Source organism: Boleophthalmus pectinirostris, unplaced genomic scaffold (assembly GCF_026225935.1).
Source record: "Boleophthalmus pectinirostris isolate CB_2022bp ecotype Guang Dong unplaced genomic scaffold, ASM2622593v1 HiC_scaffold_9, whole genome shotgun sequence".
In the NCBI taxonomy this organism is placed as follows: domain Eukaryota; kingdom Metazoa; phylum Chordata; class Actinopteri; order Gobiiformes; family Gobiidae; genus Boleophthalmus; species Boleophthalmus pectinirostris.
The window spans coordinates 25,166,340-25,180,054 of record NW_026571541.1 but is presented as its reverse complement, the minus strand read 5'-3'; positions in this window follow the sequence as shown (position 1 = coordinate 25,180,054).

Sequence of the window (13,715 nt, the reverse complement as noted above, 5' to 3'; positions counted from 1 at the left end):
CACTCTTGCTTTTAAAATACCCTGACAAGAATTTGGTGTGAATTATTTCCGTTATAATCTCAAGAATTCAAGTAAAAAACACATTTCTTCATGTTGTCTGCTCTGAAATGAATCATGGGATATGTAGTTTCCGATATTCATAAGCTGTTGCTACTATAAAACCATGCATTTAAGCAAAGGATCTTGTAATTCGATATATTGGTTATCGATATTTCGGTTATTGTTACATTCCTAGTGTTTATTATTTTAAATGGGTAAGTTCCAATCTCCATGATCAAAAACAACATTTAATGACATTCTGGAAAAGTCTTTAAACAACTCTGGATTTTATAATAATTATAATATCTCTGTATATTTTGAATATATTATTTTGATTGTCTGTTGATTTTTTTTGTATTTAGGCAGCCTTAACAGTGCCAGGCTGAGCCAATGGCCTATGGATGACCAAACCTCCCAACCTGGTATGTGCATTTTTGTTTGAAGATTACTGTTAACAACCCATATTCTATGTTGCAATAAAAAATATTTGTCGTCTGGATATGGTAACGTCAATAAAAAACTTAAACACATACAGTATAATGTGAATATGATAGTGTCGACAGCCTAAAAAGTGTTTACAGTGGTCCCTCGTTTATCGCAGGGGTTACGTTCTAAAAATAACCCGCAACAGGCGAAGTCTGCAAAGTAGTCAACTTTATTATTATATCTGTTTAAAGGCTGTAAAACCCTTCAGCACATACTTTAAACACTTTTCTCAGATAGGACAGCTACAACCCTTTTTCATCATTCTTAAAACTTATAGCTGCTGTCATCCTTATGTTATTTTCCTCCTTCTTTATGTAACAAACCGAAAATTTATTTATTCTGTAATGGCTCCTACAACTGCGTAACTTCTCTCCCTTCAGCATGTTCAGAAGTCCAACTTTTTGTGCGATGGTTTGCATCTTCCTCTGCCTTTTGGGTGCGACCGCGGGAGCCTTTGTTGGTGCAGAGCGTTTCGTCAACATTGTGGGTTTTGTCGCATTTCAGAATCAAACATTTGCTCGGGATCGAACATTTACGTACATTTGAAAGCTGAACACATTCTGTGCTGTATAGGAGAACGGCACGGAGGAGATTGATTGACAATGGTCTACAGTCCCTTAGCCAATCAGGATTCAAAAAATCTGAGAAACAGCGAGACCGCAAAAGTTGAACCGCGTTATAGTGAGGGACGACTGTATTTAGAAGAGAAGCTTAGGACAATAAAATCCAATCAGAGACGTTCATGTAGAAACAACTCTCTTTAAGTCTCACAGACAGTTGTTTCTTCATCATGGTCCAACATTAGAGTGAAAGGAGGGACTGAGTGGGTAGAGCCATGGTAGAGAAGGTTTAAAATGGACCATGCACCTCACTTGAGTAAAGGCTTACGTTGATCATTCTGAAACATGTTCTTCACTCATGGTTCAGCATCAGGTATACGGCCTTTAAACAGATTATGAACAAAAACATCCTGAAAAGACGTTGGAGTCATAGAAATGTGTCTTAATGTTATTTCTCTTTTCCAGCTCCTCTCCCTGAAGCTGTTTAGTACCCACTGCTTGAGCCTCCTATCAGCGACCATAGAGCCATTAGCATGTCTGTCAGTCACCAGTGTGCTTCCATAAGTGTGTGTGTGGGGGAACTCAACTGTGCATTTCTATAGAACAAGTCTAATGTCTTTTCTAACACAGGCCAGGGACCACTTGTGCAAATAAGTACACGCAGTTAGATTAGGTGCTGCACATCAGACAGAGCCAGAGAGGAAGAGTTAGCAATATCACAACGCCACAGTTTCTAGTTTTGATATAATGTTCGTAGTCCTAACAGGTTGTGATACAGAAAGGCATCCACTGTTATAAGTATAAATATAAAGAAGTTTATTAGTAATATTTCAGAGGTATGCTACTGTCAATCATCTTATGTTTAGAAATTATTTGGGGCCATTGCCGTTCATAAGGAGACAGCTTTTAACTCCAAACACAAAGTCACAGTAATGTTAAATACAATGTCCTTTATACATGTACTTTATGAAGTAATTAGCATATTGTGGAAAATGTATGATTAAAGGTGCACTGTGTAACTTTTCTGGTGGGTGTACGCCTGCTTATCGGAATCAAGATGGTATTGCTTTCCCTGGAATGTTCCACAGTATGGCATTAAACTTATCAGTACTGACTTAATTCAGTACTGTGGTGGTGGGATGACAGGCTTGTCTCTATGGAGATAGATAAGTTTAATACCGTATTGTGGAATATCCCAGGGAAAATGTGGCTAAAAAATGTGCTGATGGACCCTCCACTAGAAAAAAGTTACATAGTGAACCTTTAGTAAATGTATATTATGTACACATGAAATACTTTTTAAAGCATCTATGTGTTATTTACTAGACCCAGTGGATACCAAAAACTTATTTTTTGATTTAAAGGTGCACTGCGTAACTTTATTGGTGGAGAGTCTGCCATCTGCTTGTCTCCATGGAGATGATATAGCCTTGTCTTAAATGTCTCGGTACGGCATTGAACATCTTATACTTATACATCTTCTACTACTTTGCTCAACAACATAAGTTTTAATTGAGCTAAAAAAAACGTCAATTTTTACTGCAAACGGGCTCGCCTCGCCATATATCTGACAAATAACTTGTTCCTGTGGGAGACATACATGTAATGCCATACTGTGGAACATCTCCATGGGGAAAAGCAGGTGACAGCTAGCCTGATTCATCAACCGGTTTCACTTCGTGGAAACTGTCTGACCTCACAGCATTAGGATTCGTTCGCTCAACGGTAGGCGGCTACTTTTTTATTTAACAAATCGCTGCTATTTGTTTGTAACGTATGTAATGCACCGCTAACAGGGGTAACTGATACATTAAGCTTTTCCCAAATCCTGTAGGAAGAAGGGCAATAACGTCTTTCCCCTTGATAAAATTCACCAAACATTCTCTTTGTTTTGGCTTTAAATCCTCGATCTCGGGAATCGTTGCCAACACAGAATGTATGGCTTTTTGCTGATTGGTCAGAGCACGGTCTACAACTTCTGGGGTTCTTACAAACCGTTTAGTGTATTCCAATTCCTGACCTAATCGCTGGAGAGAAAGGAAACTGAGCGGAGACACTAGGTGGTGCCAGCCTGGTTAGGTGACAGCCGATCTACCACAAAAGTTACACAACGCACCTTTAAATGAATGCATGAAATATCGTATTCTTTTCCACAATATTCTGATTTATTGACGTGCATGTGTACATATTGTCATAAGAAATTAATATACCTTTATAAAACAAAGTGTCTTTAAATTTATTCTATTATGATTATTTTTTATTCTTCAAATCTTGGAAAACAGCATGCATTTTTTTTTAACTCGACGCATGGCACAAATTTTGTTGCAATACACGCATGTTCTTAAACACAAAACAATCACTTCAAGTAAGCCATTCTGAACCGGCACGGAAGAAGTATGTGAACTTTTTTTTTTCTTTTACAATTAGAATGAGGCTTTTATTTTTAATGTATTTTCATAGTTATTCTGAAAACTTAAACAACATCACTTTGCACCTTGACTTCTGTAACTAGAGTGTTTGAACTAGAACCAGTGTAGTGTGTTATGTTAGCTGTTTCTCCAAAGTCATGCCTTTACCTCAGCATAGACATTTTAAAGTGACATAATTTTGCACACCATAGAACATTTTATTCTATTCGAAGTGAGAGCATGCCGTCCAAATGGTATATACTGAATGTGTGGCATGGAGCCTATATGGTCAAATGGGACATATACGATGATATATTTATTTCAAAACATATTCTGAGCACCTTTTGAATGTTAAAGTGACCACATGAGTTCATTTGACACTAGCATGTTTAAAGCTTTGTTAATCTGAATGTACTGTGATGTGAGCTGTCACCACTTGATGTCTTTAAAAACCTTGCCTCATTTGGCTCTAGTTGGTTTCGTTAAAGGAGACATATATGCTTTATCCTGTCTTTCGAAATTTGAAATGGTTTCTGGGATTTTTACTTTTTCTGGGATGTAACAATATCCAAATCTCTCGCTACAATATTTTCACTGGAACAAAATTGTAAACATGGTGCAATTTCCTACACAAATAATACAAAAAATTAAGATTTAAAAGTGCTTATAACTTTTTTCTTCATGTAGTCTGCACTGAAAACAGAGCAAAGGATCATGGTCTATGTAGTTCCTTCTGTTTTTTTAGCTATTGTTGCACCAAAACAATGAATTTAAACAGAGAGACCTGTAATTCAATATATTGTAATGGTGCACAATATTATTGTTACATCCCTACTTTTACATTGCTCTTTCATGTCATGATGTAAACCTAGGTATATGTTGGGAAAATATATTTGTTTATCATCATTATTTAAAGTGGCTTTAATTTTGACTTAATTACCTGCGAGAATACCTGTAAATATAAATTATAGTTTTATACCAACCGATTTGCAAAGAAAAGTTGAAAAATATGTTGAAAATTACAGGAAGTAGAGAGTTTCATTTTAGAGTCCCATACTGATAACATCATACATAGGGAGAATTCTGTCCAAAAAGGCACAGACGTCAGAAACACGTTTTTCTTATATTTTTATTTGTAAAATAATAATTTCCATACACATTTAACAAGTTTTAACCTACTCTGAGGCATTGTTAGGCAACAGTTTTGGAATTCCCTAGCATGATGTTATTATTTTCAACCAGGACATACAATTTTAAAACTTAAAAAGCAGTTTGTTTTTGTTTTGTTTTTTTCATAAATTAACTACACTCTTACAAAGCATTCCCTAAGTCAGGAGTCTCCAACCTATAGCTCTCCACCCCTTTCAAAGTAGCTCGCCTTAATTATATGTATTTTGTTGAATAAGGACAATTGTATTAGTTACCACTGTAAATCTATCATTTTGCTGTCTAATTTCATGCATTAATAAATGGATAATGGTTTATGTTTTATAGGTATTTAACTGTACGGCTTACTGCTTACGCATATACTCAATTTCTTGCAACTAGCTCTCTGGCATTTGTTTTATAGGTAGCTCACCGGAGGAAAAAGGTTGGAGACCCCTGCCCTAAGTTATTTCACGAGGTTAGGAGCATGTTATTGTAGCTAGAGGAACTTCCTATGGTTGTATATCGCTAGATATCACTAGAGAGTAGCTATTTAGCCTTCGCCACCAGGACATTAAAAGGCCTGTACCACACGTTTATTTCTTCAGGTAAGTAGTTCAGGTAAATGCCTTTTACACCATACAGTATAATGTGAAAGCAGCTATATGGGATAAAGGAACAGACTGAAAATGATATCGCCTATGCGTATTAAAGGTATTTCATCTAATGAACAACATAAGGAACCATGGAAACAACGGCTTATGACTTTCCCAGCCTATATTATTATGTTCCAGTCATCTTAAATGCGTGAAAAATTCAAAAACAGAACTGAAATTTCAATTCTTAGATCAGTTTTAGAGAAAGGGCTGAGTGGGCGGGGCTAAGAGGTCATTCATAAACATGTTTTTCACTCATGGTTGAAAATATGGTACATTTAAAAACAATTTTTTATTTTTTTTTATATTACTACTCCGATACTTTTCAGATGTAAACTAAATGTTATCATGGTTTAAAGTCCAAACAGACACTCTTGCATAATATGTCTCCTTTAATCCAAATGCCAGGTTTTGTAACTTACTCTGTATAGGTCTGTGTGGAGGCCTACTACCTACAATGGTCTTTACTTGTTAACGTGTTTTTACGGTTTCTGGTTTACAAAATATTAAGGGAAAATGTTCAACTATTTCTTGAATTTCCAAAAGCACACATTTGGCAATGAGTAGATTTCGCTATACATCCGATTTGGACTGTGTAGCGCTGTGTTTTAAGCTTGTAATCATTTCTAATGATCGTACTGCCAAGTGAACTGCCATGTAAAGTGATTAGTATCAAAAGTGCACAGCAAAATCTTCAGTTAAATCAATAAAACAGGGAGAATTGTGCAATTTTGAGCTGAGATAACATCCAGAAAGTAACCAGTTCAAACTTTTACTATGTTACTATGTGTCTCTGGGCAAGACAAGGTCAACAGTTAGAGCATCTGACTATACTTTTTTTTTTTCCGTGCTGTACCTGATTTTTGTAGTTGTGCAAATTTAACTTCAGTTCACACAGCTCAGATGTATAGTAAAAGCTCTTATGGTCAAAATAAGGCTGCTGTGTGCTGTCTACGTTTATTTTTATTTATTTTTATTGTTTTGCAGACCAGAAGGTGCACTGTTGGCATGCTTGTTGTTTTTAGCTTTGCAGAAAAGTTGTGAAAAGCGCACATGAACTCATCGTGGTGAAAAATTAGGATGCTAGGAAAGCTTTAGTGACCACTGCTAACAGTTTAACATGAACTAGTTTTGTTTGGCAGTAAAAATCAGGTACAGCACCTTTAAGTTTTATTCAAGTGTAACTTCAAGTTGGGACAAAGAAAAATAAGCCAGCATGATGACAAATATAACCAAATAGAATAGAGAACTTGGATACAACCCAAATATGGCAGTCTTAAAGGTGCATTGTGGTGAAGGGTCCGTCAAATACTTTTCTCCGTGAAGCTATTATAGCTTTGTCTGAAATGTTTCACAGTATGGTATTAAACCTTTCTATCTTCATGGGGACCAAGCCAGACCAAGTTACAGGTCAAATCTGTGGAGTGGGAACCCCGCTCACAGTCAGAATGTTTTTCTAGGTATTTTATGAAAGCTAGAGCTGTTTAATGTCATACTGTGGAATATTCCAGGCAGAGAAATGACATATCCATATCCAAGAAACAAGCAGGTGACGGACCCCAAACTAAAAGGTTACTTATGCTACATTCAGACTGCAGCTTGAAGTGACCCAAATCAGATGTTTTCACCCCTATGCATCCTGTATCTGATCTTTTAATGACTGTCTGAACGACACAGATTTGATTTGTTCAAATGCGACCCAGGACACTTTGATATATGGTCCTAAAACCAATACATATCCGATCTTTTGACATGTGATTTCAGTCTGAACGGCCAGGTCGCATTCATCCCGTTTCCTGCCGTGAGAGTGGTACAAGTAGGCACTCACAAATGTACACAAATGTTCTTCTCCTCATAGGAAAATTGTGTATGAACTCCGTGAGTGAAGCAGTGAAGCACATATCAGTCTTACCACTCTTGGCTGCAATGCCACACCCACACGTTCCTTTCTACAGACGTTTCTGCCACTGTCCCACAAAACACCACGGCTAAAATCCTCGTCCTTCTCCTTCTCAATCTCCTCTTTAAAACAAATAAACTTTACATGTTCTGGCTCCGGTACCACAGTAACTTTAAAATCTCCAGGTGCTTAATGCTCGCGTCCATGTTTAGGCTACTCGAATGCGCATGCGGGACACTTTTGGGGCGTATAAAGTTCAAACTGGAGATCACACATGTGAATGAACTTGCAAAAAATTAGAATTTCACAAAAAAATCTAAATTGAGCATTAAGTCCTGCAGTCTGAACGTAGCCATAGTGAACCTTTAACACTGGATATGCTATGTTGCAAAAACCCTCCCCCTGACTGTGGTTGGTCCTCTGACAAGAAACAACATTTCTATGGACACACTTTCACAAAATACAATACAATAATAAGAAAATAAGAAAACCTTGCATTTTAACATATATTGGTGATTTTGCTGTGCACATAAATTATAAAGCGTTTTGAAAAATTCTCTTGTTTTCCTGTCTCTGTGAGCATGCATGTTTCTGTTACAAGTTTGACCATTTTAGGGCAAATATATCAGTTTTAACAATAGAATACTGTGAACAGATATACTGCAAAATATGAAGCTATGACTACTTTATTCCAAGAGTCAAATTCAAGTTCAATAATACAAGTTTAAGCAATCACAAGTTTGCCCTGAATGGTCACTCTTACTCCTCTTGTAAAAGCTAACACCTGACCAATGGTTGCACTGTGCTGCATCTTCCAAAGCAGCAATCATAACATTCTCTATTTTAAATAAAGATGATCTAGAATGAACTTATGGCTGTGTTTTGTGGTCTGTATATTTGATGAGTCACTATTGTATAAGGGGCTGCATACAGAAACAAATGAACTAAAAAATTATAATTATTGAGGAATTTCTTTTTGGTGCACATATTTATTTTATTTTATTTTATTTTTTACTAGTGTCCATAGATTTGTTCCACACTAGGACAATAAAGTTGCTATAGAGACAAGCAAGAGGCACCACTGCATTGATATGTTGGTTGCTATACTGTGAAACATTCCAGATAAACCAATAACATCTCCATGACCAGAAATAGTCCTTGAACCAAAGACATACATAGTTGCCTTGCAGATACACACATGTGAAACAAAGGAGCTCATTGGTCACATAATTTTGAAGAAAACTCACATTTCTCTCACCAGTTTTGAGCTCAGTGCTTTGTTCATTGATTCTGTCCCCTGTGATTTTCACTTCTGCATTTACATCCTCAATAGCTGCTTGAGCAAAGCTAGAACGGGCTCAGAGAGGGACTATGTTAACTTTTACAAAGTTATCTTTTAGGCACTTTGAGGATTTATTTATTTATTTTTATTTATTTATTTATTTTTATTTTTTATTTTTAAGTTTAAGTTGTGACAATAGAAAAGAATCCCTATAAAATCTGACCTTTGGGAAAGTTGTCGATGCCCTGTCAACCAAACACGAGCAGTTGAATTCTCAAAAAATGCATTTTGCTTCTATGGGAGAATTATTTCTGGGCCCAAGCTCCTTTTAGCTGCAGTACCAATGGTGTGGCCACTAGTCCGTCTCGAGCCGGGAAACGGGGGAATGTCTTATCCAGTTTTTATTATAGATCCATGTGTAAGCAGCCATCTTTATTTTAACAGACAGACAATCCATGTCCCTGATTGGCCAACCCACCTGTCAATCACACTCCTCAGAACTCTGGGAGATTGAAGAAGTGTGTTTTCTGAATCCCAGGCAAGTTACATAGTGCACCTTTAAATATATAATATTCATTTTAAATACATTATTAATGTTTGGTACGTTTTTAAAAATATATTTGATAAATACATTGAGTATACAACATAACCATTCTTCATAGTCAATGACGTTGGCCTCATATTTCCATGGTATGGATTCACGTCTCTTGTCTTTGCTATACTTAGATGGAAAGGGGCAGTGCATAGGGGGGTATCGCATTCCAGGCTGTTTATCAATTCACAGTGACTTTGCTAACATCCTGCTGCATCGCACACGCTCCCTTATGGCACAACCAACATGTCCAGCAAATAGCCATAGCCCACTGTGAGTAGATCCAGAAATTAGCCACATCCACCAGGGAATAAAGCTGCACTGAGGACCAGCCGAGGTGACTTTGTGCTCATATATATTTTCTGCCTTCATTCGGTCATTTGGTCAAGGTGGCACAAAGAATGCACTGAAGTTTAAAAAATACTGCAATTACCAAAATTACTTAATTATTACTTACTTAAACATGTTATAGTTGTAAAATGTGTATGATCATGGATAAATGAATGGTATTTATATAAGAAATGAAAGCAAGTATTGATAAAAACGGGAAGGGAAATCAGTTAACTTAAACTACGCTGACATAGTGTTTCAGTGCACAAAATATATAGTTTTAGTTTGATGAATGGCTCATTTGAAGTAAGGGGGCTTTACAAGAGAAGCAGGAATACATGAATATAGTCCCTACTCGGTACTGTACCCCAAAGATAAAATATAGTTACTTCTATAACACAACAAGAACAGAGAAATTGTGGAGTCAGCAATGGCATCCGGCGTAAAAAGATTGCAAAACTGTTGGTACTGTATGTGACTTTCTGTAAACCACTTAAATATACAGTACGTTGTCTTTCAACTGCTCTAATTTGCCAACGGTGATTTTATTATTTTTCCTTTCTATTACACTGGATGCCCTTCCTTTCACAAGTTTAACCAGGCATAAAACTGTGACTGGAGGCGCCGTGAGCAATGGCTGACCTGGCTTTGTGGTATATATAATTAAATGTAGCTCATAATAATGTATCTGAATCTATGCATGCTGGGGTCAAATGTGAATAGGCCATAAGACAAGAAACACTGAAATACATCCACCAACGATATAAAAAGCCCAAACTTCTTCACAATCTGCCAGTTTGTATGCACACAACTTTGTAATCAGCAACCAAACTACTCGAACTGCATCTGGGTTGAACTTTAGAAGTGACTTACCTTTTCGAAGATTCTTCAGCATCTTCACGGACCCCAGAAAACGCAAAAATAAGGGCGCAACACAACTTGGGACGGGACAGATGGCCAGACACGAGACAAGACGTAAGCAGGGGAAATATAGAAAAAATGAAATAACTCAACTCAAGCAATTACAATTAAAGCAAAAATTAAAGACGGGAAAGAGCACAATGACATTCCAAAAAAATCTGTCAGGATGGAAAAAAGGCCGCTGTCCTGTCCCGCACCGGCCGGGATGCTCTGTGAAATGTGCTCACTCACAGAGCTGCTGCAGAGAGAGGGAGGGAGAGAGGGAGGGAGAGATGGAGGGAGGGAGGGGATGGCGAGCGGGGGGAGGAGAGAGAGAGAGAGAGCAGATGGAAGAAGCGTGGAGGTGGCGGTGATGTTGGTGGGGACACAAAAGGTTAACAGGGGGAGGGAGCGAGGAGAGGCAGGTGTGACTATTAGTGGTCCCATTTCAGGATAGGTATAGATCACTGGACCAGCTAAAAGGACCCGGGACTGTCCTGCAAACAGATCGCTTCATCCAGAGTCCCCCCGCCCCCTCCCACTCTAAGCCTGGATCAGCATTCAGAACTGCTGTTTTTTAAGCAAATTTTTACTTTTACAGTTGCTATGGAATTTCTACATAAAACACTTAAAGAGTAAACTGTAAGAGTTGTAATGTTTTAAGGTGAATTTATCTATAACACTACACAGACATAAAGCCTAACTAACCCTGAGTCAGTGCAGTGAAGATTAGGGCTGGGTATCATTAAGAAGTTGCCGATACGATACATACCTCGATACATAGGCCATGATACGGTATTTATCTCGATACAGAGCACTTTTGATTCAATACGGCATAATTCTAATCAATTCGATACAGTTCAATAAAAATAAAGGCTAAATCATGGCTGTGACACTGAAAGTCTTTGTTAAACCACTTCTTGTGCCAAGTGAATATGAAACACAAACAATTTAATCATCAAAACAGTGAAAATGTCAAATGTGTTTCCTTCCACTAAACAAGCAACAAAAATGTCGGACTGTAACAAAATAATTTAGTAAAATATACCAAAAAATACTCTTGGCGATATATCGATACAGCAACCCACGATATCAATACTGTGTCATCACATAAAGCGATACAATATATCGATATTTAAATATTTTTGTACACCCATAGTCAAGGGCGGAATTAGCAATTTGGGGGCCCTAGGCGAACTTGAGTTTGGGGCCCTCACTATAATGCACCATTTTTGTGTTTTCTTTTTAATTTATGTATTGTCTATTTTTCCCCATTGTTCTTGAGACATGCACATCTCTACTTATTTGAATTATGGTGGATTGGAAGCTTGTCTTATTACTTAGGTCATCTACTAGATAACTAGAACTGTAGTGCAGTTATATTTTTGTTTACATCCAATAGATATGATTATTATTATTTTTCCTATGATTAATGTTTAAAGATAAACTACTCTCATTTAATATCACATTGAGAGAAAATAAAATTGTTCTGAGGCCTCAGCCATTAGTGGCACTGAAGACAGTTGGGGGCCCCTCCCGGTTTGGGGCCCTAGGCAGCCGCCTACTTTTGCCTAATGGTTGCACCGCCTCTGCCCCTAGTGAAGATACAGCATTTCTATTCAGAGACAGGTTACAAACAAACATAAGATCAACAAAACCAGTAGACAAGTATAAGGATAATGGCTAAGGAGAAGGTAAACAGTTAAGAAACTCAATGTTTGTATTATTTGATGTTTTTATTGCTGTCATGTTTTGATCAAACTTGTAAACATTTTAATGAAAGAAAAGTAATATTACAATTATATATAAATAAATTGCTTTTACTACTACTTACCTACCTAGCTTCAAATTCAATCATCTTATGTCAGTTACCTTCACGGCAACTACATAAAACTGGGTCCACTGCTTAGTAACTGAAGAAAAAACATGTGTTCTGTATCTTTCCAATATTATGGACTGTAAAAGTAAACAAAGGTTCAAAGGTCGAAAGTGTACTAAACATTTTACGACATCATACCATAACGTCCATCACTCCACTCAAGTCAATACTTTTCTGTACTTACCCCATCCCTATCGCATCTTTCCTTCTCTTGACCTTCTCTTTCCTGTCCACCCCCCACCCCCATATTCCCCATCCCCATAACACTTCATCCCTCCCCCTCCTCCTCCTCCTCTCCAACCCTGGTCCCTAACATCCTCCTCTCATCAGTGTAATGTCCTCTTAAGCCCCGCCCCCTTCCCTCACACCCACACACACACATATCACCAAGGTCACCACTGAAGGGCAGGTGTGTGCGCTTGTTTGGTATGCATATCCCAACAGCGCCTTCGTACACGCGCGCAACACGTTTACCTCGCCGGATCCGCCTCCTCTAATAGCCCGATTACCGCTCAGCTACATGTCCCATTTCTAATCTGCCGGTTTTGCCTTCACCATATGTGGCGCACTATCTGGTCCACGGCCCCAACACACCCACGAGTTGAACCTTGAAATGACATCCAGTAATGGGAGACGGATCACCTGACAACATGTGTAGCTGTGCGCGCATGTGGCCGCCACGTGTGTTAGCGTGAATGTTGATCAGGTCGTGCATCCATCATCGCTGAGATGGAAAAGCAGGAAAAAAACACGATGTAAATAATAACAATAATATCGCATATATTTGAGTTTTGTTCAAGGTATTGTTCGGAAAACTAGCTGGGTCCCACTGGAGATGTCGTGGACTAGAAGTGATTCCATGCAAATTGTGCCAAAGCCCCAGGGAGCCGAGTGGTGCCAGAAAAGGTAGGTACAGTATGCCAAGTTGTCAAAAGAAAGTGTGGCATCAATTAATCATGAGTAAAAGCAAGAAACAGCGGTCTTATCTGTGCGTAGGATCAACAAATTGATATAATTATGTGTGGAGAGAAACATATGGAAAACTCAAACTTTATGCGTTGCTGGAATATTGTTACAACATTCAAAACACAATAGTTGGATTCATATTTGTTTGCTTTGGTTTGTTTCTGCGTTGTGTCATATTTGCGAAACAAAATACGAAGTGTCGCATCCATAATTTAAAGTCCACCAATTTACTCCACTATTATTTACTTTAATAGTTTTTTTCTCCCTCCATATTGTGATAATCTGAAATCAACAGATAATCAAATATATGTATACCAGCTACTCTCCAGTGGGTGGACAAGCATGAATTTTAGTATTCTTTATGTTTTTTTATTGACTTGTTGTTTATTCATTTTATGCTTTATTTTATTGAATGTGTTAATTCATATTGTGCCTACTCTGTGCAGCACTTTGGAGACCTTGTGTTGGTGGATTAACTATTATAGAAACAAATGTTTTTATTACTCATAATAATATATTTAATTTTGTTTATTTGACAAAACACAGGTATTCAAAACACTTCACATGTGGA